Genomic DNA, 13,220 nt, shown 5'->3' on the forward strand with positions numbered 1-13,220 from the left:
CTACATAGAGCATGTGATGAAAGGCAAAACAGGAGATGCCAGGCCCTGACTTTAGCGCAGGGGTGGCCAAACCCCGGCACTGGGGCCACTTGCAGCCCTCGAAGCCTCTCAATGCGACCCTCAGGGAGCCCCCAGTCTCCAATGAGCCTCTGGCCCTCCGGAGATTTGTTGGAGCCCACACTGGCCCAGCGCAACTGCTCTCAGCATGAGGGTGACTGTTTGACCTCTTGTGTGAGCTGTGGAATGAGGGCTCCCCCCACTGCTTCATGGCTTCACTTCCCTCTCCTGTGTGTTTTGATGACACTGTGAAGCAACAAAGTGCCTCTGATTTAGATCCTCTGTTGTTTGTTCCCGGACTTAAAAAGCAGGCTGCTCCTTTGTATGGAGGTTCCATTTTGCTGTCATGGCTAACCGCTGTGGCAAAAAGGACCTATGCATTATGATTTGGTCTAATCCATCCAAAGAAGCTATCTAAGCTGGCAGCCTTTCCTTGTAAACAGTTATTTAATTTATTGATTTGACAAATTTATAAGTTTATCTTTCTGTTTACATAATTTCCATAGTGCCCCCCCCACATGCTTTATCTTGTGCCCTGAGTAAAGTAGTATAATGTTGATGTTTTTTTAATCACATTCATGTTTTTACTGTGTGTATTTTATATTGTCCATTGTCTCTATGTCCTGGAAATTGTTTTATGCGAATAAAGTTCTCAATCAATCAATCAATCAATCATAAATTCTATGTTTGTAAAATCAGAATGTAGGATAGTTATAGCGATAACCCAATTTTTCCAGAAGAGATTCACCAAAATATGAGAAGCCCTTCAAACCCTTTGCGTTTTGGTGGCCGGCTTCAGTGGCCAGGTTTCCGTTTTTACCTGGAGACATCTTCCTGTGCATGTGTCATTTATCCTGGGTTTGTTTAAATATGTGTTCATGTGCAACCTCCTCTAGGGATGGGAGCAGACTAGAAGTAAACTCAACAAATTTGGCTACAGTTCAAGCAGTCTGGATCTGGTCTGTCAATGTGCGCGTGGAGACGGGGGCAATGCGCCGCGGTTGCACAGCACGTCCTCCTATAAGCTCCGACTGGTTATCATTGTAGCTCAGCCAAAGTCATATGATCTCAAGTATGTCACCTGTGGCTGACCCAGAAACAAAGGAGTCAGGCATGGCCAATAGGGGCTTATTTTGGAGCAATGTGTTGGAGAATCTCAAACCCGTTCACAGCGTCAGACCCACAGGGATCGAATTAGGTTGGCAGCACTGGAAAAGCCGGTCCTCAGTCAAGCATAAATCTACAAAGGTGAAGACAGACAGAACATTGAGGTGGTGACCACAGTGGGTTCTTCACCGGCAATGGGATTCTGGCTCCATAACTCGACTCGCATGTGCGCATACCAGCGCATGGAACTCTGGTTTAGCAATCAGGCTTGTCTCCTCCATGCTACAGGCAGTCTGTTTGCTTTACTTGCTGACCTCCTCCCAGATCAGACCATACAGATTAGATTACAATACCATAAGCACAGCCTAAATGTGGTGGCGTCACTAAGAATGGCGACACTCCCATTCACTTTATTTATTTCTTTAAATAGTTAACAGTGCAGGTCACCCAACAGATCAGTAACTAACAAAAAAAAATGGTCAACACAACTGGCACTCAGACAACTGAGTAAGAGCTGTGGTGTTGGCTTTGATACATGAAAATGAGAGTTGACTCATACTAACGCCTCATTGGTTCCCCGCTGTGTCATAACACCTTATTGGCTTTCGGAACAATCAATCTCATTGGTCTTGAGTTAAAATAATCCACTTTTTGTTACATAAGGCTGTTGTGTTATCCTTTTGTGGTTATTTGGCTCTAACATATGATAGAATACAGACAATTCAGCATGGTTTATTTCATTATATGCTGTGTTAAATTACCCATCAAATGATACATAACAGGAAGGTGTTATTCACAAATATCCAGATTTTCACAATGTTCTCCAGTAGTGGTGTCACTTGCCCCAATGCCCCTCCCCCAGTGGTGCCACTGCCCCTGAGTTCTCTACCCAGCCTGGGCCCTTGCAGAGCCACAGGGTTCCGACACCCATGGCGACCAGAATTCCAAAGGATGCTGCAGGAGACCGTTGGCTTTGGAGCGGAATCCACGCCCTGCTCAAAGAGAGGGAGAGGGAGATGGGGACGATGTGGCAGTACCCGATCATCGCTGGAAAGCCTTCACAGGCGGTAAGAGGGGCTACTTCTCTAGAAGCGGGTGATGGAGGGAGGAGGCTGGTGGGAGAGAAGGAGTCTGGTACCTCAGTAGGAGGAGGGGAGCCGGTTCCCAGCAGAAGCAGGTCACTGAGCTGGATTTCCAACAGGATCAAGTGATGAAGGAGCAGTGACACTCTTTCCATCTGTTTTCAGCAGTGAAAGCAACCTCAACTGTAGCAGCCTGTGACAGGATAGCCCGTGCACTGCCTGGTGCCTTCCTGTTCCTGCGCATTCGTGTGCAGGGAGATGTCTGGGGACAAGATCCCCTCACCCAGACTGTCAGAGGTTGAGCTTCCCTGTTGAGGAAGAGCAACCTGGAAACAAGCCACGTTGACACCAACAGAGGGAGAAGGTGGGGTGGATGACTCCCCCGGAGGCAGGAACCTGTAACAAGGAACTGCCCCCATATGTAGACACCCTGGCCCTTGTACCTGGACAAAGAGGCCCTTTTCAAGTGCTGCTCCTCTGGCATTTAGCAGGGGATGAGTAACTGTCCCTCCGTACTCCAGCGCAGTCTAGTTTAGTGATTTTCAACCTTTTTCATCTCACGACACACTGACGAGGCACTAAAACAGTTAAGGCACGCCACCAGGTTTTTGACGATTGACAAGGCACATCGTGCTGCCAGTGAGGGGCTCACTTCTCCCACTGGCCCTATTTGAAGAGTGTAGCTCAAGCCAGCTATGGGTGATTTTCAGCACACAGAAATCCTGTAATTCAACCTATCTGCACACCCCACTGGGCAGCTGCTTGCAATTTACGAGACTCAGGGCACAATCTAGACCTGCACTTGGGCCAAAGCAAGTGTCGCAAAAGTGCCATAAAGTTTTCCCGAGCCTCCCTGCACCATCACAGGCAAACATTGGGGAAACGGTCTGTTGGCCGAGCTTGGCCAACTCAGGGATCTGGGGGTGTGTGGGGAGTCCAGGGAGGAGACGGGAGGGAGGCGTTTGGGGTGGGGGAGGGCAGGTGGTGGGTGGGACCATGGGCGGGCAGGCGGGCGGAGAGCAGGAGGCAGCGCCAGGATCCAGCAGTCCTGACCACATTCTCAGGCGCTCCAGGGCAGTCCTTGGCTACTTGAATTTGCATCAGCTTATCGTGTGGCGCAGATCCGAATAGATTGATTGGTGCTGCTGCAGCATGACATGGGGTAAGGGGACGTGTTTGCCCTTGCCCCAGGCTGGCCTGCAGTTAGCCCCAAATTTAGCGCTGGCCAGTGCAAGTTAGGAATGTGCCCTCAGGCTCAGGCAAGCCGGTGAAGTTGGCAAAGGTTGTCTGATGACAAGTTCCCGTCACCACCATCCAAACAGCTTTCTCAGGGAAACCCGGGAAGAAGCAGCAGTTCTGTTTCAACTGGCTTAAAACCCTCCAGCTGCTTCACTGGCACATGCCCAGGACCGATGTGCCCTCCATTGTTTCAGGCAGGGGCCATTGTCTGTGACAAGCTTTCGGAACACTGAGGATCCCCCGATGTGTCTGGAGATTCCCTTTTGGGGAGCTTGGAGGAATCCTGAAGATATGTGCTTCAGTGTTCCCCTTCTTCCTTGACATGTTGACATCTTCTGAGGAAGCGCCAGTTCAACCCGCCGGTTACTAACCCGCTGATGAAACTTTTGTTCACAGGTAGAAAGCAGACGCTGGAATCTGGGCCTGGGCTGCACCAGCTACGCAGCAAAGCAGATTATGGAGAAGATCCGGCAGGTAAATCTTCCAGTGCTCTTGTATTCCAGGCAGTGTTTCTCAAACGGTGGGTCAGGACCCACTAACTGGGTCGCATGCCAATTTCAGGAGGGTCCCCATTCATTTCAATGCGTATTTTGTGTTTAATATATTAGTCTTGATGCTACCATGGTATGTGACTGCTTTTGGGGAAATGCTACAGACCAGTACTTTGAACAGGCTGCTGAGTATATGCTTTTAACAATGACAGTAAATGGGACTTACTCCTGGGTAAGTGTGATTGCAGCCTAGGATTGTTCAACTGTGTCCTGCTTGATGATGTTACTTCCAGTTATGACATCACTTCTGGTGGGTCCTGACAGATTCTGCTTCTAAAAAGTGCGTCCTGGTGCTAAAAGTGTGAGAATTCAGAAAAGGGGTTAGAACCGGTCAAGGGAGCCCTGATCACATTGTGTCAAAAAGACTCACGACTTGAGACTTTTCGAGTAGCGAAAACACTCCGGGCAACTCAGAAAGTCTGCCTGTTAGGACTCATTTTCAAGTCGAGTCATGGGGGGCAGAAACCCGTGACTCGACTCAAGTCAAGCCGCACTGGACTCGTCCATACCTGCCAGATTGCGTTGCTGCTTTCCCCCTTAAAGGGGCATAGGCCAGTGCTTCCCAGGTTGGTGTGTCACGACCCAGCAGTTCGGGAACCGCTGCTTTAGATCCATTTATTCTCATGCAGCTCTGTATCTCCATTGCGGGATCTGCCCTCCCCCCGGGGACTCTACAGGTTATTTCAACGGGGCCCGAGCAGCAGTAGAATTACCCCGTTTCTGTTGAGACCACAATGAGCGCTGTCTGCTTTGCTGGACACGGCTTGTTTTCGTCAGGTGCTTGACATTCATCAGGCCCTCGTTACGCCACGGGGCCTGATGGGTGGAAGTTAATCCCTCTCCCCAGAGTCCAGATCATGCTTTATCCTAAGAGTCCATAAGCTCTGGCTCCTATGAGGCTCCTCTAGGTCAAGTCCACACACCCGAGAGTTCCACGAGTCTCTATATCAATATGAGCCCCGGCACTGCCAACCAGGGTGCTGGTGGGAGTGCCAGGTCTGAAGTGAGTGCTGGTAGCGGGCGTAAGGTTGTCGGGAGGCACCAGTGCCCGGTTGTTCTTTCCTCTCCAGCTGGGTTCTGAGGCAACCCCTGGGTTTCTCCAGGCGGGCCCAGCCTCCCTGCTGCAAGGCCGTGACTCCTCTCCCAGGCCTGGCTGGAGACTCCTTCCCTTCCCTGGCCAATGCCTCCAGCCTCTGAGGCAATAGGCAAGTTGTGCCTCTGCTCCAGGGTCCCAAGCGCCAGGCAGAGCCTCCTCTCCTTATGAATCCAGCAGCCGACCTTAAGGGCCCTACCCCTCCTTGAGAGCCTTCAGGCCCTACACATGAGGTGACCACTTGCCTGGGGACGGGATCCTGGCTGCACTTATCCTTTCCCCCTACTTCTAAGGAGTCCTTTACTCCTGAGGAGTCCCTTGCTCCTGAGGACATCTGTGTTGCCCGGGCCTGGCCCTGATGACAACCTCCCAGTAGAGAAAATCCAGAATCTTAGCATTGTTGTGATTGAACAGCAAGTAGGGGAACAATGGGTTAAGTACGGGATCAGACCAGGGCCTATCTCGCCCAGCTTCCTGTATCTCACAGCAGCCCCTCGGATGCCTCTGGGAGCACACAAGGCCACAGGATACTTGCATCTTGCTGCCATTCCCTTGTATGTAGCACTCTATTGACCCTTGCTCCCCCCCAACAAAGACATCAGACTTCACCTGAGTCCAACCTGGGCCACTTCATGAAACACAAATGACCAATTTTTAGTGCATGAAACCTTCTGAACACACTGTCCCTCCCTTGCCATTCTGGGGTAGGTGAAGAAACAGCCATCCAAGACCAGTTCGGATGACAGAATAAAAATTCCCACCCAGCCCTCGTGCTGAGCGACCAGCTAATCTCAGACTTTACTCAGACTTTACTCATCATGGCTTGTAACACATGATTGAGTTTTCCTCCAGAAATCTGTCCGATTCCCTTTTAAAGGCATCTAGGCCAGATGCCATCACCACATCCTGGGGCAAGGAGTTCCGGGGACCAATCACACACTGGGCAAATAAATATTTTATTTGGTCTGTCTTAACTCTCCAACACTCAATTTTAATGGCTGTTCCCTAGTTCTGGTGTGAGACGGAAAAGAGCATCCACCAAGTACAGCAATCTCTTGACTTTCATCCGCTTGAGGGGGGAGCAGGGAAGAGTTCCCAGGCAAGGGCGCCCATTCCAAAAGATTGTGGTGGAAGTTCACTTCACAGGTGCCTTTTCTTTCTTCCTCGCAGGAGGAGCTGCAAAGGAGGAGGCTGCAATATGAGAAAACTAGAAATGGGACCCAGCCTCAGAAAGGATTTAGGGCCACCCAGGAGAGTTTAAAGGTAATGCCTAAGAGGAAGTCACACACCTTACAAAGCAGGAAGCCAAAGACAGCCCCAAGGAGAGGGACACTGCCTTTCAATCAAATTGACCATGTCTTTCCCCCTCTTAGCTGGCTGTACAAATGCAATACACTTTTACAAACGTTTCAAGAGACCTCCCCCAATCAGCTTCTTCCACAGTCTTAAAGAAAACATTGAGGGCACAATCCAAACTGAGCCCTGGGACTGCGCAAGTCTCCTGTGCTGGCCTGGGAGAGTTGCAAATGTACTGTAAAGCACGTTTGCACCTCCATGCGAGTTGGCTGGGCTGGCCCAGGGATGCGTGTCAGCCCGTGGAGGCCGCATCCAGCCTCCATGTCGATGGGACACAGTAGGTCCATGCTAGCCGAGCTTGGCCAGCATGGGTATCTGGGGGAGGGACATGGGGAAGGTGGGGAAGAGGTGGGGTTTTGGGGCAGGGAAACGCAAGCGGTGGGCAGGTCTGTTCCAGCGCAAGTGAGGATTGCGTTGCCCAATATCCAGATGCGCTTCTAAAGATGTCTAGTAAGTGAGAAGCAACATCAGGAACAAGAAAATACATCAGAATAGTTCTTGAAGCATCGTAAGAAGAGAGTGCCTCAGAATCCATCACAAACCCTAATGTCCTCCATGCTTCCCGAAAGGGCCAGGTGGGCCTCCCTTTGGAGAGCATCGCGCTTTGATGGCGCCCTGAAGAGTCCCTGCTTGCTGACCCACCGTATTTCAGAAGGGGCAGGAGAACCTGGAGCAGGAGCTTTGAAGCTGTGGCAGGAAAGCTGATGCAAAAGTGCCGCAGACAGGCTTCCTCCACATCTGTTCAATTTTGACCAAGCTTCCTGTGGAAGCTCATTCACCACCTCAGTGACACATACTGTGTCCTCTGCTCTGGCTGAAACTCTGGGGAAATCTGTCTTTCCACGTTAGCAGAATGGGGAATAGCAGGATTTAGATTTGGCAGACCAAATCATCAATCACACCCCCCCCCCCTCTCAGCCACCACCGGCAGCAGCAGATATGATCATTCCCATGATAGGTACTTTGGCTGTAGGGACTAGAGATGCTGTGAGGAGGGAGCTGAAGGAAGTCATGTTCACATCGTCAGTGTCAGGGAACATGATTTTGTGGAAACAAAATGAAGGCCAATGGAGTGACATCCCAACCAATGACGATCGATACTGAAGCCAGATCTTCTCATGGATGTCTTCCATTTCCCAGGTCCCTGTGAAACCCCAGAGCTCAACAATATGGCTGTTTCCACTCCTGGACAGAGCAGAAAAGGTAAGGCTGCAAGAAGTGGGCCTAAGGTGGGTACTCCGAGAGGTCAGCCTAAGTGTGGTGGCCAACACTTCCATTCTCAGGTATTTCTGAATCCTCAGAGAGAATTCCTGCTTGCCTCAAATGTAGCACAGTGAGGGGGGTGCAGCGAAGAATTCCCAGGCAAGGTTGTCCACTCCAAAAGATTGTGGTGGAAGTTCACTTCACAGGTGCCTTTTCTTTCTTCCTTTGAACCCAGACTCATGAAGAAAGATTCCTCCAAAGGAAGGAGAAGAGAAGGGAGAAGACAAAAGAAAAGGTAAGACCATGGATGATCCAGGAGCATCTAGGAGGTGGGCCTGGCTGTGGCGGTGAGACCCTGCCAGCACTTCAACCATACAAGTGCAGTCCTGGAGCACTGTCTGGTGACAAGTGTGGAGGAGGGTAACTAGGCTGAAACGACCTCTGAATTGCTAGATCAGGGGTGCCCAAACTTATAATAACGTCTCATTGGTTCCCTGCTGTGTCATAAACCTCATTGGCTCGCGGAACAATCAAAATCTTTGTTCTTGAGTTTTGAGTTAAGAAATCCACTTATTGTTACATAAGGCTGTTGTGTTATCCTTTTGTGGTTATTTGGCTATAAGATATGATGAAATACACACAGTTCAGCATGGTTTATTTCATTATATGCTGCATTAAATTACCCATCAAATGATACATAACACGATGGTGTCACTTGGCCCAATGCACACTCCCCCTCCTGAGTGCTCTACGCAGCCTGTGCCCTTGCAGGGCCCACAACAAGTGTGGAGGAGGGTAACCAGGCTGAAACGACCTCTGAATCGCTAGATGATGGTGGTGGCTGCTGGGGGCATATGCCCAGCTGAGCAAACTGGAGTTTCAGACTCTCCAAGGTGCTGCACTCCTTGGTGACATCGAGACTTGACTGCTGTACTGTGCTCTACATGGGGCTGCACCTCAAGATACTTCAGTGAGTTCAGAACTTGGCAGCCCATGTGGTCCCACAAGGTTGGCCATCTGATTCTGTCAAACTGCTGTTCTGATGACTGCACCTGCTGTAAATCCGGCTCTGGGCACAAGCTGTTCATGGTAGCCAAGGAACCCCCTTCATCCATATGAATGGGCTCATCCCCTGAGCTCATCTGCAGTGGCCTTGGCTAGCTTCCACCTATGGTTAACCACGTAAGGTTAAGATGCAAGCAACACAGGGAAGGGCCTTCTCTGTGGCAGCACCCACATGATAGAACTCCCTTCCAATTGATCTGAGCTCTGTGTGCTCCTGGATGCTCTTCTCAGAAGCGTTATGCATCTTTTTGAACAGCTTTCCCATCTTCCCCCCTTCCTGTTCTTTGCTTCACAGTCTGTTTGGCTGTGTTTTTTTGGAGGGGTGGTGGTGATGGTGGTGGTTCAATCTTTCGTTTATTTTATTCTCACGTCTTCTATTTCCTCTGTTGCGCTTAGGTTAAACAGGAAATGCCACCCAAAAACGGTGCGGAAGACCAGGTCCCGTGCAAAGCCCCAAAGCCAAGGAGACACCTGTTTAGCTTTGTGGGCTGGAAAGAGGAAGAAGAGGTAATGTTGTGGGTGCTCCAAGGGGTGCACCTGAGACTTTGGGAGTGAGATGTGGCCAACACTTCCAAGCCCAGTGGTTCAAGTCTTGTCAGGGGGAATTCAGGCTCACCTCTAATGTAGCCCAGTAAAGGGTGGATAGGGAAGATTTTCCAGCTAAGACCACCCAGTCCAGAGGATTGTGGCCTGTTACTCATTCCAAGGAGTGACATTTCTGGTAGTGGAGTCAGAAGACCAGCAGGGACTACAACAGAGATGCCAAGGAATTTTTCCAGCTGGGGCTCAGAGACAAACTGTTCAGGTTTCTAAAGTCCTCCTCACACTCTTTCACCAAAGAAAGACTGTAGTGCCCCAAAAGCTCCTCTCTGTGGTCAGGCTCAGAGAAGTAAACCATCTTTGTTTCTGACATCCACTGGAGAATCCCAATCTCAGTCCAGTCTTGGTGCAACTCTGCAGGGTGACCTGGCATCGAGAGGGGCTTACTCACTTACTAGGCCCTGCATCCAGTCCATTCCTGGGAGGAATCTGGTTGCACTTTGAAGGAAGGTCACCTCATGTGTGTCTTTATTCTGTTAAACACAGGCTCAAAAACAGAGACTCCTCAGAAGGAAAGTGAAGAGGAGGCTTTTCACATTTCCAGGATGGAGAGAGCAAGAAAAAGAGAAGGTAAAACACGGTTACTCCAGGTGGTTGCCCTGACTGTCTGGTGACACAAAGCCAACAGTTCAACAATATGAGTGCAACTGGGGACTGTCAGGGTCACATCCGAAGCGAAAGAGTGATGCATGTGAGGAAAACAGGCCATGAGAGGTCTCCAGGGATGGCCAACAGAACGGCTTCCCAAGTGGTGGCGGTGAAACTGGTCCCACACTGAAGTGAGATAACCTCACAGATATCTTCTATTTCCTCTGTTGGACACAGGTTTCAAGTGACCCACCTGCCCAGAAGGCAGAACCCAATGGGCCGAACCTTCAGAAGGCCCAACCAACCATAAATACGGTTGTGGAGCAGCACTTTCCTGAACCCAGAGATGGGCAGCAAAAGGAAGAGCCTCCAGCAAGGGGGAGAAAGGAGGAAAGGGTAAGGCTGTGGATGCCCCAAGAGAAGGTCCAACAGTGGGGGTGGGGGAATGCCAGCCCTCCCTTGCTCAGAAATCAGAAGCTGTTCAAAGTAGCCGTAGAGTGTGTGGGAAGGGGTGGGGGAGAGTTCCCAAGAAACGTTGGGCACCCCAAATATCGTTCTGTGTAACTCTTACATTTCTGAAGCAGGGAGAGAACTGGAGGCAGCCACAGAGATACCCAAGAAGCTCCCCAGAGAAGGAACAGGCAGGTTGCTCAAGTCCTTCTCCAAAGAGCCACAGATATTCAGGCCCCCAAAGCTCTTCCCTTCAGAATTCTTCAAAGGGGGCAACTGGAAATGGGAGCGCTTCAGGGTCCCGATTCCTGTGAGGTTCACTTTTTGTTTTTATTCTTTTTTGGGGGAAATCCTGGACCTTCACAGCTGGTGAAAATCTGCGAACCCTGGCCCCTCAAGGACACCCTGAAAAAGCGCCTGGCCCAGACCCGGCAACATCAAGGGCGCCAACGGGATGACCTTCTCAGCAGCAAACGAGGGAGGCTGAGACTCCACCTTTGGAATGTAAGTGGGCACTTGCTTCTCTCCACCACAAAGGTGGCTTTGGGTGCGATGGCCTGGAGTGTGGGTCAGCATCTTAGCTCCTTGCCTTGCACTTGTGTCCCTGTCTTGTGACTCATAAGGGTGCCAGAAGGGGATGTGGCAGCAGTGACGTCACTAGGGTTGGCATCACCCGGTGTGGGAGGCCAGCACGTCACCCCCATGCAGTGGGTGGGGCAATGCCCTAGGCAGTTTCATGATGATGCACCATTACCCAGCCCTATGGTTTTTCTTGCTATAACTTTTGATAGAACAGAGATATTTTAATGCTGCTGGTTTCATTGCATTCTGCATGAAATTATGCATCTAATGACATATAACAAGATCTTAAAAATTTTGGCCAGTAGTGTTGTCACCTGTGCACGCCATCTGGTGTAGCCTGTGCCCCCCTAGAGATGCCATGGTGTGACAGCAACCTATAGTTTCATGGAACCCACAAGTGCCCCATACCTGATACAAGAGCACTGGCATGAGATGCAAAATACCACATTATTCTAATATACAAACAAAGAAAGGACCGATTTTGAGCAACACACGGAATGCAGGATGGGTAAGTCTTAAAGGGTCTGAGAGTCCTCGGCCCTCAATGACAGGCCCTGGGTCCCACTGATGCTTCAAAGAGAAGCATGTTCATGCTTGCAGGGCTGCTGCTGGTTAAAATAGGCAGCTATCTAGACCCTACCACTTCATGTGGTCGAGTGGCATTTCTACTACCGAGGGGCCTTCTGCTCCCCCCAAAACTCTTCCATCGATCCATGAAAAGCAAAGTGTTCCACTTGCATACAGGTATAGTGTCTACAAGTGTCACATGTACTTGTGTGACCCTACAGGAGGGAACTGCCGTAAGGCTCCCCTCGAATAGAAGGCTCCCCTTGGAGAGTGAAGGAGACTCCTAATCCTTCCCCCATTCAGATCTGAATCTCAGCTGGGACAACATTCTCTCTCCCACTCTTTTCTCCCCCAGTAGCCATCAACACTCAGGCGACAATCCTATCCACACTTTCCTGGGTGTAAGTGCCATTGACTATAATGGGACTTACAGTTGAGCAGACATGCATGGGATTGGGCTCTCATCCACCCATCTAACAATCCCCCAAATATCAATCCTCGTAAACGTCTTCCCCAGGACATCATTCCCCTCTTAAAAGGGTGGCAAGGGGACCCTAGTGGCCATGGGAGCCCACAGCGAGTGGAAGGAGGAAGGAGAGGTGTGGAGAATTGGGGTGGGGGGGAGAGATATAGAATATGAGTGCATGTGAGTTGATGGACCCAGTGCATCTAAGCCGGTGGTTCCCAAACTTTTCAGCCCCAGGATCCACTTTTTAAAACTGTTCTCCTCTGGGACCCATCTAGGTTTACCAGACTTTTTAAAAAGGTCTAGAAAGAAATATTTTTATTTAAGTAATAATAATTACAAAAAAGACTCTCCAACTTTATCTCTCTGTATTTACACATGCTTGCAAACTGCAGGAGCTGAGCGCCTTGCAGGGCAGTTAGCAGCAACCTTGCAAACTGCAGGAGCTGAGCTCTTTGCAGAGTAATTAGCAACAACATTATCTTATTTTTCAGTAGCCTCAGGGCTTGAAGCAATTAGTGATCTGATCTTTCCACCACCCTTTGGCAACCCCCCCAAAATCAGGTTATGATCCACTAGTGGGTCCTGTCCCACAGTTTGGGAACCACCAATCTAAGCACATTTTACTATGACATTGTATACAAGACTAGAGTGGATTACCATAATATGGGGCCCCCTTAGGCATGATGCCCAACTGGGAGCATTTGGTCCAGCTGGCTGAAACCAGCCCTGCTCGTTCCTTCTTTTTCTGTTCATGAATTCAGGCATCAGAGAAGAGCACATCTCCAGGGCTGAGGAGGTCCGTCAAGAGACCCCTGGATGAGGCCGAGGTAAGCTCCTTCCAATCTTCAGCCCGATGAATCAGCCCAAGAAGACAGGTTACAAAGAAGAATCTCTATCCATGAGTCACGGCCTGCCTTTGGAGGAATGGTGCTTTATAATGGGTGTGTTGTGACCTATGGGAAGCAATGGAGAAGGACAGGATATCCATAGGGGGAGAAAGGAGGCGCAAGTGTTTAGAATCATAGGCAAGAGACGCAAAATAAATGCAGTGTGAGAGGCTACATAGAGCATGTGATGAAAGGCAAAACAGGAGAGGCCAGGCCCTGACTTTAGCGCACTGGTTCCCAAGCTGTGGTTCCACAGGTGGTCCGCGTGTCCCTGAAAAGTGGTCCATGAGGTCTAGAAAAAAAAGATCATCACCTTTTATCGCT

Source organism: Tiliqua scincoides, chromosome 11 (assembly GCF_035046505.1).
Source record: "Tiliqua scincoides isolate rTilSci1 chromosome 11, rTilSci1.hap2, whole genome shotgun sequence".
NCBI lineage: Eukaryota > Metazoa > Chordata > Lepidosauria > Squamata > Scincidae > Tiliqua > Tiliqua scincoides.